At 39.7% G+C, this 20,499-nt stretch overlaps 1 protein-coding gene across 4 annotated transcripts in view; it reads left to right on the top strand.

The window, feature by feature from the left end:
• Positions 1-20,499, top strand: part of daam2 (dishevelled associated activator of morphogenesis 2) — a 166,739-nt gene that overhangs the window by 25,804 nt on the left and 120,436 nt on the right. The window contains exon 1 of one of the 4 annotated variants that reach the window (XM_061968497.2): positions 11,738-12,005. The exons of the other annotated variants lie outside the window; for them this stretch is intronic. The gene's annotated coding sequence lies outside the window, so the exon portion shown is untranslated. Of the gene's footprint in view, positions 1-11,737; positions 12,006-20,499 lie in introns of those variants that run through there. 4 annotated transcript variants of the gene reach the window in all.

Genomic DNA, 20,499 nt, shown 5'->3' with positions numbered 1-20,499 from the left:
AAAATAAATAAATTAATAAATAAATTAATTAATTAATTAAAAAAAAAAAAGAATTAAAAGAAGATCACAGACATGCTGACAAACAAGGTCACTACCCCAGCAACTGGCCGACTCGCAGCACCTCGGAATACCTTGCAGCACCAAGCTACCACAACAGACGCAGGGACTAGGCCCAACAGGCCCCAACCAAGACGGGCACCCGGAAGGGATGGACAGCGGGACCCAGGAGCTCCAGACACGCAGTTCGGATGCAGTAGCCTGAGGCGTCGACCCCCGTCTGACAGGCAGGCCCAGAGCGTACCCCCAGAAATATACATACATACATACATATATACATACACATACACACATACACGTATACATACCCACACATACACATATATACATATACATACACATATGTACACATACACATATATAAACATACATACATACACACACATATACATACATATACACAGTTCGTCAGCCCCGACAGCCATCACGTGCGCGCGCTGCCATCAGTCACAACATCAGCCACACCCCTGCACCAGACCCAGCAGCCACGGGCGCCCACACCACAAACAAACGGCAACAGAAACAGCAGCCGCAATAACCCCAGACAGCCAGCACCAGCCAATCAAATCAAAGCGATCAAAAAAAAAACTGCGACCAGCAACCACACGCCACCAGGGCCACGGAGACCAGCCGGCGCCAGCCCGCCGGTCAGCCCGAACGCCAACACGCAAACAAGAGACACCAACAACCCCCCCAACCAAAAGGCCCCCCACCCCAACCCAAACCCGCACAAACACACCACCGCCCAAACAACCGAGACACAGCATCCAGACCAGACACGGGGGCTGCGCCGCCACCACACCAAGTCACCAACAGAGACCCCACAGCGCAAGGTCGGGCCACACGGGCACGGACACCAAGTAGTTTTTCAGTCACTTCATATTTCCTGCGTTGAACATTTTTCCACACTGTGCGATGTGACCCGCTGGCACTGTCGCCTTGGAAACGCTCGAGACGAAAATATTGCTTTGCAGAACGCAGACTTTCTGACCTTTGCCAAAGAGGTTATGTTTTCGCCAGGGTTTGTCTGTTTGTTAGCAACATAACTCAAATAGTAATAACTCAAATAGTAATGGATAGATTTTGATCATATTTTTCAAGAAATGTCAAAAAAAAATGTCCTCATTGACTACGAACACACTTGCTTACGGCGTTCCACGCCCTCACTTTGGTACCCTGCGCTGCGCAGAGGATTCTGGGAGATGTACTTTATTTTCAGACCCAGTCAATGCTAAATCGCTGGAAAAAAACTACACACTAAGTTTTTGTTTGATCATGTCAGGCATCACGGTATTATTGTGAAGGTGTTTATTAGGTACCCATAATTGGGAAAAAAAAAAAAAATATATATATATATATATATATATATATATATATATATATATAAACACACACATATTCTACCATTTCTCTATTCCATCTAATCGATATTTTATATTTATTACAAACAAAGTGTTATTCCCTTTAATATGTCTCTGCCTTCTAGCCCCATTTCCACGAAGCGCTACTGATCAGTTCAGCTTGGTTTGGTATAGCAATATTTTGCATTTACAATGACAAAAGGGGGTGGATGTTGTAATACTTTTGACTTACTGAAACCATTCCAAAATTTATTGTGACTGTGGTGATGAACAAAATGCATGCCCCACTATATGCAAGAAGAAAAACACTACACACGTCCTTAACTTGCGCCTCTTGTTCATCTGCGGCTTGTCTTTGTTGGATTTCATTGGAGGCTTATTTTTTAATTTGCTTCTATGATTGTTTAGCTGACACAGAAATCACCATCTCACTTACACAACCTGTGTTAGAAACATGTCAGATCATGGTTTACTGTTCTAAAATGTAATATGGTGATCTGAGCTGAACTGTAACGCTTGGTGGAACCTTAACAGCTTGACAGTTGCCCTTTAGCCTGAGCTCTCTGATTTCAGTTAATCCATAGTATTCATGAAGTTTATACAGTGGATATGTTTAGTAGGACATAATATTGACCATCCTTTTCTTGAACTGTAATTCAGACAGGAACAAAGTGTGTGACAAATTAAGATTGGATTGTTATTCAATTAGATTGTGGACTCTTTATACTTGACCAAAATGAGCATTCTTTATTAGGTTTCAACACATTGCATTCCAGGTCAGATGTCAAACAGTGTATAGCAGTATGAGCCATGTGACCATCTTTTGCAGAGATACTAATGATTCTCAGCAACAGGATGTGCCAGAGGGTTCCCTAACTTTGGGGACTAGTAAATCAGAAGAATAATAGGTCTGACCCTGCTAACCACTTACTAAGCAGCTGCGCAAACTCTATGTGGTTTGCTGAAACACTAGGCACGTGGGCCTGACTGATTTAGATGGGTTGAAGGTCGATTGTGTTTTTGACCTATCAAGCTGTCCTCTAAAATATGTGCAGAGCTGCCAAGCCTCACGCTTTTGAGTGTGAGAGTCACGCAATTCAACCCATTCTCACGCCACACACCACACTTGACTTTTATCATGCTTATATTTCCCCATTCACTACTCTATATTTATTTTTTTAGTAATGAAAACTTTCTTCTCGCGGCGAGCCGTAGTTTGAGTAACTCTGGTTGATTGACCGAAATAACCAATCCTAGACCAATCTATAAACTCTTGTGCCAAAATTGTGCCAAACACGGAAGGCAACAGGCGATGTAGACCAATCAGAAGTAAATTAAGGCGGGTCTTGGTGTCTATCTTTCACACACACCTCAGTGCAGTGTTGTCAACTTGGCTACTTTCTCGCTAAATCTAGTATCTTACCAATTCCTGTAAGTGACGTTCTTTCTCATAAGTGACGAGAGACAAATCTCACAATTGTTTTTGATGTTTTGGACACATGAAAGGGCGTATCACTCTAATGTCGTCAACGTACAAAAAGTGCGCGCTACCTGCCGAGAGCATTTCCTCACAGGTGGTTTGTCCCCGGTCTACTGAAATGTCTGCTCTAAGACAGCTTTTATTAAAACACATTTCGTTGTACTTTAAAGTGCAATGAAAATAAAGTTCCATTCCAGCCAGAGCAGAGAGGAGACCACTTTTTGCAAAGCTGCTGCTGTTCCTGCCTTGGTTAACACAGTGAGATTTAAATGTTTGATTACTGTCACGCTTTAATAAAACCAAACATATCGTTCTTGTTAATGAGTTAGTCAATAAATTGGGTTTGCCCGTGAATATCACAACTCTTACGTCTTTTGATGAAATTTGATACTCTAATATTTAACGATGTAGGACAAAGAAAACTACAACTAAACTAAGAATCTACAGAAGAAAATGTATTTACAATTATAATCATTAGGAGGCCACATTGCAGGCAGAGCTGCTGGAGGTGAGGAGATGTTAAAACAGACTAAATCGGTGTTTAAAAGGTTTTTTCGATCGCATCATGCATCATTACGCTAAAGTCTCAATCTTGTTCTTTTCTGAAACTTAGCAGCCCTGTATGTGGTGCAGTTGTGATGAATCTTTATTCATTTATCTAAATCTTTAGCTTCTGGCTTTGGTTTACAGTAGGACTGGTCCGATAAAAGGATATCAATATATATCGCCATAGACCCATAATCGATATTAATATAAAATGTGTTTGATTAAATATTCGATAAGAAACCAGAAATGATGAAGCAAGATTTGTTTCATGGAGTCACTCACGCTTTGGGAACACATCAAATAGGAAACAGGAAGTGTCACTGAGCAATGGGAGAGACACGCTAAAAGCCAATTATGTATTTTCCATTTCTATTCTTTTTTCCTTGGATTTAGTTTAGCCAATTATTCCCCCTCTAATGTACGCTTTAAATGCCTCCCATCTGATAGTTGCGTTGGTTTCATTTGTGTTGAATTCAAAATAAGTATCAATTGTATCCCCTACCCAGTTAAAAAAAAGTCTGGGTCACACGTAAGCGCCAATTTGGGGTGATATGAAAACATTGCTCAATATACAATATTTGTGAGATAGCAGCATGATCACTTATCACTATGACATCATACCAGCATGCTTTAACTTTAGATACAAGCTCTTTTGATACAAGTAAGTAATGAATGTGAGAGTGAGACCTAAACGCGGCCGATTGGATTACATTCCATCCATCCATTTACTACCGCTTGTCCCTCTCGGGGTCCCAGGGGTGGCTGGAGCCTATCCCAGCTGCACTCTGGTGGAAGGCGAGGTACACCCTGGACGAGTCGCCATCTCATCGCAGATAGAAAAACAACATTCAGGTGTACCCCGCCTTCCGCCCGATTGTAGCTGAGATAGGCTCCAGCGCCCCCTGCGACCCCGAAGGGAATAAGCGGTATAAAATGGATGGATGGAGATACTCACATTTACACACTACGGCCACTTTAGTGTTGCCAATCAACCTATCCCCAGGTGCATGTCTTTGGAGGTGGGAGGAAGCCGGAGTACCTGGAGGGAACCCACGCAGTCCCTGGGAGAACATGCAAACTCCACACAGGAGAACACAGAGCCCGGGGATCAAACCTAGGACCTTCGTATTGCGAGGCACACAACACTAACCCCTGTACCACCGTGTTCATCCTAACCCTAACCCTCCATATCTCAACCAAGTTAAAATCAGCTATGCATTGTTTGACTAATTTCCTAGTTTGAGCCTTAGTAGTGTCAAGACCCGTAGAGCGATCCAACTGTGGATCCAATGTGCAATTAAAGTCTCCTCTAACAACACTGTAAAGTAGACAAAGTCTGAAAACAATCTTCAAAAATTTTTGGATTTTCCTCATTTGGTCCATATATACTTACTAAATTCAGTTTGAGTGAGAGTAGGCTCCCTTGGACAATTACATATCTACTGGCTTGATCTTGTATTGTTTTAGTCACTTAAAATGGTATATCTTAATGAATCAGAATAAGAACGCCTCGAGCATAATTTTTATATGATGCATGTATCACCAGGCCAGGCCAACGATTTTGGACCTGTTTAATGTCTTGAGGGTGTGAAGTGGGATTCTTGTAGGAACGCTATTTTGGATTTAAGAAATTTAACTCTGTTTCTAACCTGCTTAGTTGTCTCAGCCTCCTCACATTCCAACTAGTCACCTGTATATTTTAAAGATCAGAAGTTTTCCTATTCTCCATTAGGTATTATATACAAGACAAAAATGATCCTTTACATAAACCATTGCTTTGTGGAATGTGGAGTAATCTAACAAATAATTGTGTCAAACGGTGCATCGTGGAAGACGTTTGAGGTTGTGGTGATTTTAAAAATGCAGACGAACGAGGTGGCAGCGTGCAGTAAAAAGGGGATTTATTGATTAAACAAAGGCCGAGCATGGCGAAGCACAGGCGGCGGAGGCCGAGTAGGGAGTAGCACAGGCGGCGGAGGCTGAGCAGGGAGTAGCACAGGCGCGGAGGCCGAGCAGGGAGTAGCACAGGTGGCCGGAGGCCGAGCAGGGCGTAGGCCGAGCTGGGCGTAGCACAGGCGGGGGAGGCCGAGCTGAGCAGCACAGGTGGCGGAGTCCGAGTAAGGAGTAGCACAGTCGTAGTAACGACTTACTTGTTCATTTACGAAATCTGGTCAACTTCTTTTATCACTTCATTGAACTGCGCATGCAAATGACGTCGAAGCCACATTGAGTCCTGTGCGCGTTTATACAGATAAAGATCACCTTTTACTTGTAGTGTTAAAAGTCAGCTGGAAAAAATCTGATTTAGAAAAAAATCAGATTTGGGCCACTTTGGGCTGCATTGTCAATGTAGTCATCAGGTCTGTTTCATACTTTAACTTTGTGCTAAATATGGATATCAATAGTGGGGAGAAGCAGCATTCATGGCTAATAAAGAATTCATTGTTTTATTGATGATATTTTTTTTATTTAAAAGTTATGGCTTTCAAACTTTGTAAATACTCTCCTCTCACGTTCACTCTGCTATAACAGGTAATGTGACCTTGGCTGTTCAGACTGTTAGGTCAGTGTTCAGTGGTGCCATCAGGTTCAGCGAGTTCATAGCCCTTAACATGAGAGGAGAGGAGAGGTCAAGAAATAAGTCACAAGGTCATGAGCAGACTCACACCTGTTCACAGGGGGCCTACTTCAGCCAGGCAGATGACTCCCAGATGTTGCTGTGACAGTTAAAGGAGAGGGTGGTCTGGCAGGGGAGTCAGGCTCCCATCTGCTTCTGGATGTTAAGAATAGGAATACCATCCATCCATCCATTTCCTACCGCCTTATCCCCCAGCTGCACTCGGGCGGAATGCAGGATGCACCCTGGACAAGTCGCCACCTCATTGCAGGGCCAACACAGATAGACGATTCGGGTAAATTTAGTGTTCCCAATCAGCCTATCCCCAGGTGCATGTCATTTTTGATTTGACTTCTTAGACATACTTCATCTGACATTGATGTGTGCAATTCTTTGGGGAGGATGTAAAATATTGATTCACAGCATTGTAAAGAAACAATTTACACCTAGACAAGCCCAGATGGAGGACTTGAACTATTTTGAGGTTCACTTTGCAGTCACCAAGTCCCCCTCAAGCGGTTTATGCTTCTTCTTTTTTTTTCCGACGAAGGGGATAAACGTCAGACTTAAAATGTAGTGGTGAGGTTCCACTCTGCAGATAGATGTTCCCATGTTGCCACTTATCATAGCAAATGGAATATGAAAAACATATTTTTGAATGGAAGCATCTGGAAACAGAACGAGGCCCACTCATTTTAGTTTTACCATCAGTTATTTTTTTTCCTATTCCTATTCTCAAGTAGAGTTCTTCTTTTAACGTTTACATACATGCAACTTTGTGAAAAGATGTATTAAAAGTTGTTATAGCGGTCTTACTATGAAATGAAACCATGCTGGACTTTCATTCATTCCAATTGATTTATGGTCTTCAAGCCCCGAGATCAGGACACAATATCACTGGCTTTCATGATGAGTCAGTCTGCGGAAAGTTGGACCACTGTCAGAAAATGACAGTATCTAGCTGGCACAAGCCCAGGCAGACAGCGGCGGTACTGTGTAGCAAGCAGTTGGCTGACCTCTGACCTTGCCCGGTCTGAATCAAGAACAAAAACACCATTCACACCATCAGCACTTTTGCAAAAGATCCAAAAAGCAGTCCAGTACAAGCCGGCCAGCACAAATGACTAGATTAAATGCCTGTTTACTCTGAGTTAATGCTGCGTAAAACCAGGTATTTGTCTTGGATGTAGAAAGGGCAAGCATTTGTAAGTAGATACAAATACTACAGGGGTGGTGAAAGTTGTAAAGGCAGAACAGTTTCAACAGGAATTTCACTATAAACTTATAATGACGACAGTTACAGTATATTTAGCTTTATAGGTGTTTTCTCTGTAAGTCTTTGAGAGATGGATTCTCATATGTAATCTATGACCAACTAGCAATTAAGTTGCAGGAGAATGTGCCTTTTAAATATGCAGTTCTAAGATTTTGTGCAGTTATTTTTTGTGAAGTGGTGTTCTTATTTTTGTCCAAGCAGTTTGCCTCCATGCAGAAATGAAAGAAATGATTGGTTGCAATACACTGCCCAGTGTAATTCTTGGTTTAAACCAAATAAACTTAAATGAGAACTCTTTTGTCAAATGAAAACCCAAATAATACATCAAAGAACAAAATGTCATAAAACATGATCATTCGACTTATCTTCAGCTGTGGTTGGTTTTAGGGTAGTTCCGACTCATAACCTACTTTAATTGCTTAAACCATTGCCATGTTTTGTTGGTTCTAACAGCTTTGAATATATATATATATATATGTATGTATGTATGTATGTATGTATGTATGTGTATATGTTACAAAACATCTCTGACAAAGCATGATCGTAATGTAAGACATTTTTATTTTGTTAATGTCAGACTTTCCAAAATTGCCAAAATACCTGCGGTGGGGGCGTGGTCAATATGAAGTCATCACATGATTTGCTATGATATATACCTGTATATTCTTTAAAAAGGTAAAAAAAATTAAATATACATTTCAAACAAATCTGTTATTATTAAGTATAGTATTGACATATATATTTTTCTCACATAATATCGTTTTGTTCTATTTTTACTGCTTATTGTACAATGTACTTGTTATGAATAATTTGTTTTTTTTAGAGAGATTTCTTCAATCCCTTGAGTCAGTTTTTTGTAAAAAAAACAATTGGCAACAAATCTAGCATCTATATTAACGCTGCCTGCGCTCCAGACAACCCAGTGCATATGGCTGGTGTTAATGTGTATGTTAGTGTTTTATGACAGTCATTTTTCCCATGGTCTGTGAACACACTATGTCGGCGGAGAATGAACAAATGTTATGTGTCTAGGAGCAAAGTACGGAGGCAGGTGTGTGTGCATGGAGGAAATACTTGTTGCAATTGGGCCCGTTGTTAGCATAACATTGGCCATAAAAGCTAAGAAGAGCGTCAGACTTTGTTTGCTTTCTTATGGACGCTACGATACATTATTTTACTTTATTTTGTTAGATGTGGCGGCTAATATGAACCCCGTACATTAAGGAGAAACCTTAAACGTAGTTAAACTGGATATATAGCGTAGCGCTTTTGTTTTGAAGCCGGAAAAGTGCGTGATTGGTTTGAAAAAGTGTCTTGACATGTTTTATTGTCGAATCGACGGTTTGCAATAAAAAAGTCTCCTTACGACCTACTGCCGACCGTCTTTAATTTCTGTTGAGCTTTATGTCATCTTACGTACAAAAGCAGTCCCGGTAAAAGTCTAAATGTTATGTCACCGTAAGTGAAGCATCACCCACCATTGAACTGCGCGCGCAACATGCGTTTGCTGCAGGGATGTCGCCTCTTCTCACGGTAAAAAATAGTCCCTTGTCGGGAGAACAACTTGCCATGGCTTTGAACATGATATTTCCATAAGGTTGACTTTCTTTTGTCCATTTCTGCTCGCATGTGGCTTATCAGTAGCAACTGAACTGCAGCCAAGTTCCCCTCACTACGGCATGGACCGAGGGCCAAAAAGGAAGTGTTCGTGTTAATTGGCCATTAAAAAAATTAGTGTCTTTATTGAAAATAATCAGTTTTGACATTTACTATAAAAAGTAATTCATAAGAGCACCCAGAAGTAATCACGTAACCTAATCACTCAAAGGACAGTTCAAGTTTACCACAGCAAGGATCATCATCTCTTTTGTGCACACACCATGTGGACATGCAAATCGATGCCAAACCGACAGTTTTGTTTATAGCGAAAGTTACACTCTGTCCAAGAATAAGAGGGGAAATGCTTTAGTCTCGCCACTATGATTATTATAATCACTGCCAACTGCATTTCCATTAATTAGCCAATGTAATTTACCAGGCTCTAATAGGATTTACCCCATGATTAGAGATGGGTTTTTAGGTAATGACTACTTTACCTTGGAGGCAGAGAGACATAATGCACATCTAATTGTGAACACTGACGACGTGGATACCTTGGAAATCTAAAATCCATAGGATACATTTGCTTCAGAATGTTGCCAAGCAGCTTTATAACATTTGTCTCTTGTCCGCATAAAAAGAATGACTCTACATGCATCACTCAAATTATTGGATAAAGATAACGTTTATTCAGATGTGAGATGGAAGTATTCCATTAAGGGTTGTTCTATTTCAAATCAATGCGTACCTATTTGGAACAGCCTATTGACTGTTTGTCACTAATACATATTCAGGTTTATGTGTTTAAGCGCTTTAAAATATTATTGTATTGATGAGTCGGACGGATGATGGATGTAAAGCTTGTTGACTTTTACATTCCTGTGGCCACATTGATTTAGGAGACAAACTGATGATTGGTGGTGTTTGATATCAGTATGACCTGTGAACTTAAAAGTACTGACATCTTTGTGTTTGATAATATCAAAAGAATGAGATAATGACTGACAAGTGTTTGCACAGTTTCAGATACTAATATTTGCACTTTGTGACCTCTTACTATGTCACTGGGATGATGTCCTGCAGCAGACCCCTCCACCCTTTACTCACTGCATGTAGCCTACAGCAGAATGTTGTACAATCAAGAGTCTCACCTACTTCTCTGATTAGACTTCAGGGATTCCTCTTCCTGTGTGGGTCAGAAAGGTTTTCCCTAATGAAGTACATGTGCTTGTTTTGGCGTGTGTGCCTTTTTGCTTGCCAGCATTGAGATTCCATGCCAGGACAAGGGGATTCCTTTGGGTGTTGTGTGTATGATAGGAGTCTGGGTGTTAGGCAATAGGCTGCAAAGCAAAATTTCCTCTCTATTTCTTGGCCTATTATAACAAGCACATGCTCTATGATGTACAGTACATCCACTTAAGTCCGAAAGGTGCGCCCCTGGCAGTGAAAAGCTGCCCCACTACTTCAGTCAGTTTCTTATCTGAGAAATTACCATTACAGAAAATCTTATTGTTGGGTTAGTCTGACTGAGGCTGGACTTCTGTGCAACAGTACATTGGCTTAATATATCATGATTACCATGTTAAAACTTCATTAATTGCAGAATGTGTACATTAATTGTTATTCATTGTGGTTCAATCGATGTGAACACCACAGTTTCACCCAATGTAGAGTAAAGGCTGCAAACTACTTTAAGAAGCTGTTGTACCAGGAAAAGCAGATCAAATGCTGCATTTGGACAACCCACAAACCTTGTTTCCACCAAGTGGTACCTATTCTTGGCATTTCTGTTGAAACGGGCCCCCAAAATACTATAAACAATTGTCTCACTCGTAACCCTTCATTATGGCACCAGTCTTAGTAGTACAGTTTGTTTCTTTCACAAACACTGTTGCATGTTGCGTTTCTGTTTTTTGTTTCAATATGTTGCAGGGTTATACAATCTAGTGCTGCTAATATTACACACTGTTTAAGTAGTTGACCCAACTATCCTGTTGCCATACACAACTTGGGGTGGAAAAAGCAACCCTTATCAACATATGCAGAGGATGACCAAACTGAACTTTAATGCTTGGTCGCAAGATTTTTTTGAGAGTGACACAGTGTCATCTATGGTATTGGAGGTGTAAGTAATTTGATCCTTTGTTCAATGTCTCTCTAATGTATAATGCAGTAGTTCTTAACCTGGGTTCGATCGAACCCTAGGGGTTTGGTGAGCCGGCCTCGGGGGTTCGGCGGAGCCTGCGCCGCGGAGGTCAAGAAACTTTTCCCTATCGACGTATTATGTGTACCCCCAAACAATGTTACCTCTAATTTTCCATCTGATTTGCAAATGTGTAATTTGTTGTGAGTTCATGTGTTGGTTTTGTTTTTTGAACAAGGGGATGGATGTTCATGCACGGTTTATTTTGTGCACCAGTAAAAAAACATAACTTTGTCTTGAATTAGCATTTTTTTATTTTTTTATTTTTTCACTAAAGGGTTCGGTGAATGCGCATATGAAATTGGTGGGGTTCGGTACCTCCAATAAGGTTAAGAGCCACTGGTATAATGGTTCGTGCTTTCTGTGTTCCCTACTGTAATGGGTTAAATGCAGTGCCAAATTGCATAAAATGGGTGTAGTTTAAATTCATGGCAATAAAAATATTATTCTTAATATTGTTGCTGCAATGGGAACAGGATTCCAAAAATGGGGAATGATTCAAAGGCATGTGTGGCAAGAAGAGAAAGATGGAAAGGGGGTGGGAGAGGGAGAAAGAGTGAGTCGGAGCAACGTCAACAGCTCAGCTCCCAGTTCTGTCAGCTGAAACCCATATCTGTGCTCAGAAGTTCAGAGCAGGAAAGTAGACGTAACACAGCAGCTTTAGTGTGGATACTGTTTTGTACTATCTAGCAATTCCTTGAAAGTCTTCTGCCGTGCTGCAAAGGACTAAAACTGGGAAATAATGGGAGGCTACCTAATGATTATGTAAAATCTTATTAATTTGTTTTGCTGAAACCTTGGTCCTTTTATTCCATGTGACGTGACACAGGAGCGACCCATCTCTCAGCATAGTCTGTTTGAAGTGGGTAAGTGAGATACTTGATCTTAATATTGATACTTGTAAACTCAGCCGGTCTTTGTGAGTAATAGCTACACTGTAGTGCTGTTCACTCAGTCGGGGAATGTACACTCTCAACGGCTACAGATGTTAAGAGTCAGTTTATTCATGCACCACGTCTCACTGTTTATTCCAGCCCAAAATAGACCACTGCAGAAATTCCATTCAGATATTTTTTAACTTTACTGTGATTGGAAGTAAGTGCAATATTTGTACTTTTTATATCGTGGCTTAGAGGTCATAAATGGTAGCTATTGCATGGTAGTTAAACACGCATGGTCTTAATGTTGCACTCAAAGGGGTTGACAGCATGTCTGCGTTTACTTTTGTGTGGTTCTGTATGTAAGATCAAAACTTTTATGCCACTGAATTTTTTAGGGTTAGGCAAGTGCTACAACGAAACAATTCTAGCTTGTTACATTGAATGGAGAAGTACAGTGAGAAAACTTAAAAGTTGGGTTGTGGTGAAATGTGTTAAAATTTAACTGGTTAAGTCTAATTTAACGTGGTTGTTTACCCCCTTGGTTCAATTAATTTTGAAAAATCAGCCAAATGGAATCTTTTTACTGTGCGTATTGAGACTAAAAATCTTGTTATTGATGTCCTTAAAAAAATATGAATGTATTTTGGGATGCAGGCGGGCAGAATCCTCTGTTTGTTTTGGTCCCACCTGATTGGCCTTTTGTTGACCACATGTTGGACAAGGGGAATCTCCAGTATTGATTGAAACAATACATTTTTTTTGAGTCTGAATCAGAATGGACTTGAAACATTTTCAGCATTTACTTACTTGTACTTATTTTCTTTGTGTTCGGTACTCCATGTGCACGTTTGCTTAGCACCCATACATACACTGCGGTTCCAGCACATGTGCGGTTATTTTACATATGTGGTATCCCTACGCTTTCTGCAGTAATTTTCACAATGGTCTTTGCCGTTATGGTTATTGTATTTTGTCTATACAGCATTCACATTTGAACTCAAGAGAACTAGACCATATTAGAGTTCACTTGCATTGTCCTAGTAAGCACAAAACAGGTAGACTCACAATTTGATTTAATTACACATCCGAGGTGTGTGATTCAATTTGATTAGAAACATAACTCTACATACAATTACAAAAATAAGTGCATTTCACACCTTAATAAATTATAAATATTTCAACAGCGCCATATCTTAAAAATAAATATATCTGATTGAATGGCGACCAATGAGGGTGTACCCTGCTTTGTACCCTTTTCCGTTTGGCTTATGCCAAGATGATACCAGATGATAGTATGCACACTTGACAATACGAACCGTTCTAGATGGACCATAACTGAAAAGCATGAACACAACCTTCCTTAGACCAATGAGCTAATGATATCCTTTCATATGCTGAGTAGAATAAAAAGTAATTATGTATAGTAGGGCTGCAACAACTAATCGATTAAATCGATTAAAATCGATTATAAAAATAGTTGGCAATTCATTTAGTCATCGGTTTGTTGGATCTATGCTATGCGCATGCGCAGAGGCGTTTTTTTTATTTAAATTTTTTTTAATTTAAAAAAAAAATTGTATATCTTTTTTTATTTTTATAAACCTTTATTTATAAACTGCAACATGTACAAACAGCTGAGAAACAATAATCAAAGTAAGTATGGTGCCAGTATGCTGTTTTTTTTTCAATAAAATACTGGAAAGGATAGAAATGTAGTTTGTCTTTTTTATCCGATTATTAATCGATTAATCGAAGTAATAATCAACAGATTAATCGATTATCAAATTAATCGCTAGTTGCAGCCCTAATGTATAGTAAGTAAGTAAAAACCCTGTTTCCATATGAGTTGGGAAATTGTGTTAGATGTAAATATAAACGGAATACAATGATTTGCAAATCCTTTTCAACCCATATTCAATTGAATGCACTACAAAGACAAGATATTTGATGTTCAAACTCATAAACTTTTTTTTTTTTTTTTGCAAATAATAATTAACTTAGAATTTCATGGCTGCAACACGGGCCAAAGTAGTTGGGAAAGGGCATGTTCACCACTGTGTTACATGGCCTTTCCTTTTAACACCACTCAGTAAACGTTTGGGAACTGAGGAGACACATTTTTTAAGCTTTTCAGGTGGAATTCTTTCCCATTCTTGCTTGATGTACAGCTTAAGTTGTTCAACAGTCCGGGGGTCTCCGTTGTGGTATTTTAGGCTTCATAATGCGCCACACATTTTCAATGGGAGACAGGTCTGGACTACAGGCAGGCCAGTCTAGTACCCGCACTCTTTTACTATGAAGCCACATTGATGTAACACGTGGCTTGGCATTGTCTTGCTGAAATAAGCAGGGGGGTCCATGGTAACGTTGCTTGGATGGCAACATATGTTGCTCCAAAACCTGTATGTACCTTTCAGCATTAATGGCGCCTTCACAGATGTGTAAGTTACCCATGTCTTGGGCACTAATACACCCCCATATCATCACACATGCTGCCTTTTACACTTTGCGCCTATAACAATCCGGATGGTTCTTTTCCTCTTTGGTCCGGAGCATACGACTTCCACAGTTTCCAAAAACAATTTGTAATGTGGACTCGTCAGACCACAGAACACTTTTCCACTTTGTATCACTCCATCTTAGATGAGCTCAGGCCAAGCGAAGTAGACGGCGTTTCTGGGTGTTGTTGATAAACGGTTTTGGCCTTGCATAGGAGAGTTTTAACTTGCACTTACAGATGTAGCGAACAACTGTAGTTACTGACAGTGGGTTTCTGAAGTGTTCCTGAGCCCATGTGGTGATATCCTTTACACACTGATGTCGCTTGTTTATGCAGTACAGCCTGAGGGATCGAAGGTCACGGGCTTAGCTGCTTACGTGCAGTGATTTCTCCAGATTCTCTGAACCCTTTGATGATATTACGGACCGTAGATGGTGAAATCCCTAAATTCCTTGCAATAGTTGGTTGAGAAAGGTTTTTCTTAAACTGTTCAACAAATTGCTCACGCATTTGTTGACAAAGTGGTGACCCTCGGCCCATCCTTGTTTGTGAATGACTGAGCATTTCATGGAATCTACTTTTATACCTAATCATGGCACCCACCTGTTCCCAATTTGCCTCTTCACCTGTGGGATGTTCCAAATAAGTGTTTGATGAGCATTCCTCAACTTTATCAGTATTTATTGCCACCTTTCCCAACTTCTGTGTCACGTGTTGCTGGCATCAAATTGTAAAGTTAATGATTATTTGCAAAAAGAAAAAGTTTATCAGTTTGGACATCAAATATGTTGTCTTTGTAGCATATTCAACTGAATATGGGTTGAAAATGATTTGCAAATCATTGTATTCCGTTTATATTTACATCTAACACAATTTCCCAACTCATATGGAAACGAGGTTTGTACATTTTATATATAAAGCGCTTTTCACAGATAAAATCACAAATTGCTGTACAAAACATAGGTGAATTAAAACAACAATTCAATTAAAACAACAGGGGCAACATCATAAAAAGTAGTTTGAGACGATAGTTAAAAGGTTCATTAACTAAAAGCTTTACTGAAAAGAGAATTCTTCAAATGTTCTTTAAAACTCTCAACACAGTCAAGCTCACGAAGGTACTGGTCGTGCAAGGTTTTTTCCGAGTCTGGGGGCTGTAGCCTGGAATGCCAGGTCTCAACGGGTTTTAAAATTGGTTTTTGGGATCTTTAGGAGGTTGAATACCAGAAACTGCGGTATAGGCGGTCTAGGAATGTTTTAGAGAGGAAGGAAAGGCTATCATATTGTTAATGTGATGGTTTTTGGTTTGTTTTGGTTAAACAACTCAATAATTCAACCCACTATCATTCACACAACATATTTGAACTTAACTTTTCTTGCTTGTTACGAATTCTGATTTTGTTTTTATTTTGACTCTTTCCATGTTTCCCAGGGGAGCCCAAACACTGCCTGGAAGATTAGACTAACATAAACACCCTAGACCGATTTCCAGGGTTCCCCATCATAAAGCTGGGGTACTTGAATCTTGTGTCCCCCCCACTCTGCGGACCTGCGCACCTCACTGATAGTCCCTCCCAGTCTTATCCTCTCTGGAAGTGCACAAAACCTCGCACGAAAGCAGTACGTGCACATGCATAGGTTGTTGACAGTCGGAAGTTGCATCGAAGGATCCCCTAGTTCGTATTTTGTTGCAGACTATCGGTAACACACATCACCACGCAAAAGGATACACACAAAATATAGGAAAATGGAACATTAGATTACTTGTCTAGAAGGAAAACAGCCACTTGCTCGTCCAACGTTAGGGCATGGCGTAGTGGGTAGAGCGGCCGTGCCAGAAACCTGAGGGTTGCAGGTTCGCTCCCCGGCTCTTGACATCCAAATCGCTGCCGTCGTGTCCTTGGGCAGGACACTTGTCATCTTCTTTGTAAATCCTTGCCGTGTGCCAAATGCATGCTGATGAAAGTTTACACAACAGAGCTCCATATTTCCACATATGCAATTACTTATGGATGTCTTTTGTAGGGTTTCCTAAGTCTATTTTATAGATGGAAAACATTCCATACAGACAACTAAGGGTTTACTACTTTTACTTTACCACTGCTTTTAGTAGACACTGGCATTTATAAATACAAACATGTTAGAAAAGTTTAATAATCTCAACTGTGCAAACATTCTTGTAATTAATTGTGTTGAGCAAAACAATAGTGTAACTATTTTTTATTCAATTTATTTTGGCTTTATTTCATCTAATTAAATGATTATTTTCCACTTATTCTTCTGTGCCACATGGATGCAGTGACACGACTAAAGGATGTTGGGAAGGTGTTAATGAAAGTTGAGAACTCACACGTTGCATACATACCCCTGCTGCCGTCAGCACTCTCAGGCCTTTCCATATTTTATTGATCATTATGGATGTATGAAGGGTTAGTGGGAGAGCGATGAAGAGTCACTTAGCTACAAGACGCTTTGTCGCGTCAGCCCTACTGCTGACTGGCAGGTTAATGGCCTTTTCATTAGGATTGCGGAAAAAGAGAGACTATGTCTGAAAAGCTTCTTAAATTCAACTATCTGATCTTGTGAATGGAATTAGCATCATATTATATTCAAAATTAATTGTATCTTAGAGGCTTTGCAGGTCCAAAACCAAATAGGAGATATGTGAAGAAGTGATGGTATTTTCCTCTCTGTCCTTCTTGGAAAGTCCCCACACAGACTATTATGTATGTGCCAGTGACACACTTTCTAGGGCTTATTATGTGGAGGCATATGTCCTCTTTATAGTGCCTTAATTTAGTGTTGTATTACTGTAGGCTAGTTAAAAAAAAACTGCTGGTCACTTCAGAGGGTTACCCCTATTTGAGTGGCTATAACTGTCACTGTAGAGAATTCCAGACATTACAGCAGCTGTTGACCTCACATAGGAAATATTAATAGCTTAATGAATGCAAAGTACATATATATATATATATAATACTGCAGTCTTTCTGGTAAGGACTGACAGTGTTTTATGTGGAGGACCAAAGATTGTTCCTTTCACTTTTAAGCAGAAAATGATAGCTTCAGCAAGTTCGGACTAAAATTGGCAAATTGCTTTAACCTGTATTCCACATACGGCATAACAATATATTTTGTGCAAGTGTGTCTTTTGCAAAAGTGCATTGCCTTGGTGACAGCAAATCAATAATATGTTTGAATGCATATGTGTGCCAAAATATGTTACTACATGTCCAAAAGTTTGTTTGGATCCAGAAATTGTAACCGTTTTGTTACTCCCATAATAGTTCTCTAATCTCGAGAGCTGTTTGCAGGGTTTATGTTCCAATAACCCGGGTGAATTGTAAAATGCAGCGAACAAATGTATGCACCTGTAAAGAATAAGAAACAGCCCATTGAATCCTTATTTTAAATACTCTAGTGGAAATGCTATAATATTCCTCCAACACTTATTGAATGAAAACAAATATATATATATATACTCCCCATTAATTAATGGTAATAAAAGATGATACAATAGTGTTGCAATGATACATATATTCATATTTAGATTTTTTTACTATATATATTCGAATGAGAGAATGGCGAACTGCGAATAAGCGGTGATCTACTGTATTCGTTGCTAGCCCTAATACATTTCTTCACACAAGGACACTAACAGTTCATGCAATCTGCCACTGCACACATATAGTATTTTAATCATACAACTTACCAGTGGGTTTTGACTTTTATTTACAACTTTCTCTTCAGCTGCAACTGATCAATATCAGGGCCCTAATACTGGTTTTATAGGCCTTTGTTCAAAATAAATTGTTTTAATGCACAGTTGCTACAAATGCTTGGACTGTGTGTGGACAATGCCATCACTCCACAGAGTGATTTTTTTTTTCTTGTGTCAAACCAAATCAGTCCGCTATTAGAAATGTCCCTGGCACATCATAAACATCCATCCCTCCACCGTCCTCTATTTCCAGTGGTGTGATGTAGGCATTTTCTTTTTATGAGCGATTATGCCATTCAGTCCTGTTAAAACCAGCAGTGCTTGTTTGTTTTCATTTTGGCTGCAATCCAATAAGGCCTCAGAAAATTCTTAAATGTTGGCTGTGAAATTGACAGTTTAAATATGTGTGTATATATATATATATATATATATATATATATATATATATATATATATATACACTTATATATATATATATATATATATATATATACACTGTATATATATATATATATATATATATATATATATATATATATATATATATATATATATATATATATATATATACTGTGTATATATATATATATATATATATATATATATATATATATATGTATGTATATATATATATATATATATATACAGAGTCAACACAAAAATCAAGGACAAAACACCACTCAACCAATGGAGAAATACAGCAGCAGTAATCAAATGGTTCAACAACATCCAAGACAAACAACAGCACAACTTTATCTCCTTTGATATCGAGGAATTTTACCCTTCCATCACGCAAGACCTACTGACTCAAGCACTAGACTTCGCCTCAGACTACGACTCAATCACAGGCAACGAAAGAAACATCATCATCCACGCAAAAAACTCCATTCTCATCCACAACAGTACACCATGGCAAAAAAAGAACAATGCAACATTTGACGTCACTATGGGAAGTTTTGACGGAGCAGAAACGTGTGAACTCGTTGGGAGTTTCCTCCTCTCCCAGCTCGCTAGCCTCAATCTGAACCTTGGTATTTACCGTGATGACGGACTGGCAGTGTGTCGCGCCTCGCCAAGGAGCAGCGAGAATACCAAGAAGCGCATATGCCAAATTTTCAAAGAGAACGGCCTACGGATCACGATTGAAGCCAACAAGCAAACCGTCAACTTCCTTGACGTCACTTTCAACCTGAGAAATAACAGCTACCAACCATTCACGAAACCCAACACAACACTCCAATACGTGCACCATGACAGCAACCACCCACCCACCACCACGAAAAGAATACCTACCGGAATCAATAAAAGGCTATCGATGCTGTCATCTAGCAAAGCTGAATTTGACCAAGCAACCCCCCCGTACCAAAAAGCCCTTGATGAAAGCGGATACAATTTCACCCTCACCTATGAACCCACGCCAGGAAACCAGCCAAAAAAGAACAGAAAACGAAACGACATCATCTGGTACAACCCCCCATACAGCAAAAACGTCTCAACGAACATTGGACACAAATTCCTCAATCTGATTGACAAACACTTTCCCAAAGACAACAACCTAAGAAAAGTATTCAACAAGAACAACATTAAATTGAGCTACAGCTGCGTGAACAATATACGACAAATCATCTCAAACCACAACAAAACAATTGCAAATGAGCCGTCGACCCCCAGTCAGAGCGACTCCAAAACCAACAAAGCATGTAACTGTCGAAAGAAACCTGATTGCCCCCTCAACGGGGGGTGCTTACAAACATCAGTTGTCTACCAATCTAAGGTAATACGCAAGGACATTAACACATCCGACACATATGTAGGATTAACCGAGGGTGAATTCAAAACCAGATGGAACAATCACAAGGCTTCTTTCAGGAACAAAAACCTGCGAAATACCACAGAACTCAGCAAACACATTTGGGACCTCAAAGACAATAATGTTGAATATTCAATAACATGCAAATTCTTGCATCCAGCACACCTTACAATAGTGGTAATAAAAGATGCAACCTATGCTTGAAAGAGAAACTGTTTATTATTTACCGTCCAGACCTGTCATCCCTCAACAAGCGCAGCGAAATTGTAACAACATGCCGCCATAGACGGAAACACCTCCTAGGTAACACATGAGCCAATCACCACGCCCCTAGGCCAGCCTGTACCCACCCACTCTGTGCCCTATATAAACCATGGTATGCGAATGCTCCCATTAAAATCTCCTGATGATTGAGGGTACCCCCCCTCATGAAACAGGCCTGTAGAGA

Source organism: Nerophis lumbriciformis, linkage group LG08, assembly GCF_033978685.3.
Source record: "Nerophis lumbriciformis linkage group LG08, RoL_Nlum_v2.1, whole genome shotgun sequence".
Taxonomy (NCBI): domain Eukaryota; kingdom Metazoa; phylum Chordata; class Actinopteri; order Syngnathiformes; family Syngnathidae; genus Nerophis; species Nerophis lumbriciformis.
The sequence above is the reverse complement of the archived record's forward strand: the minus strand, read 5'-3'. Positions and strand labels throughout refer to the sequence as shown.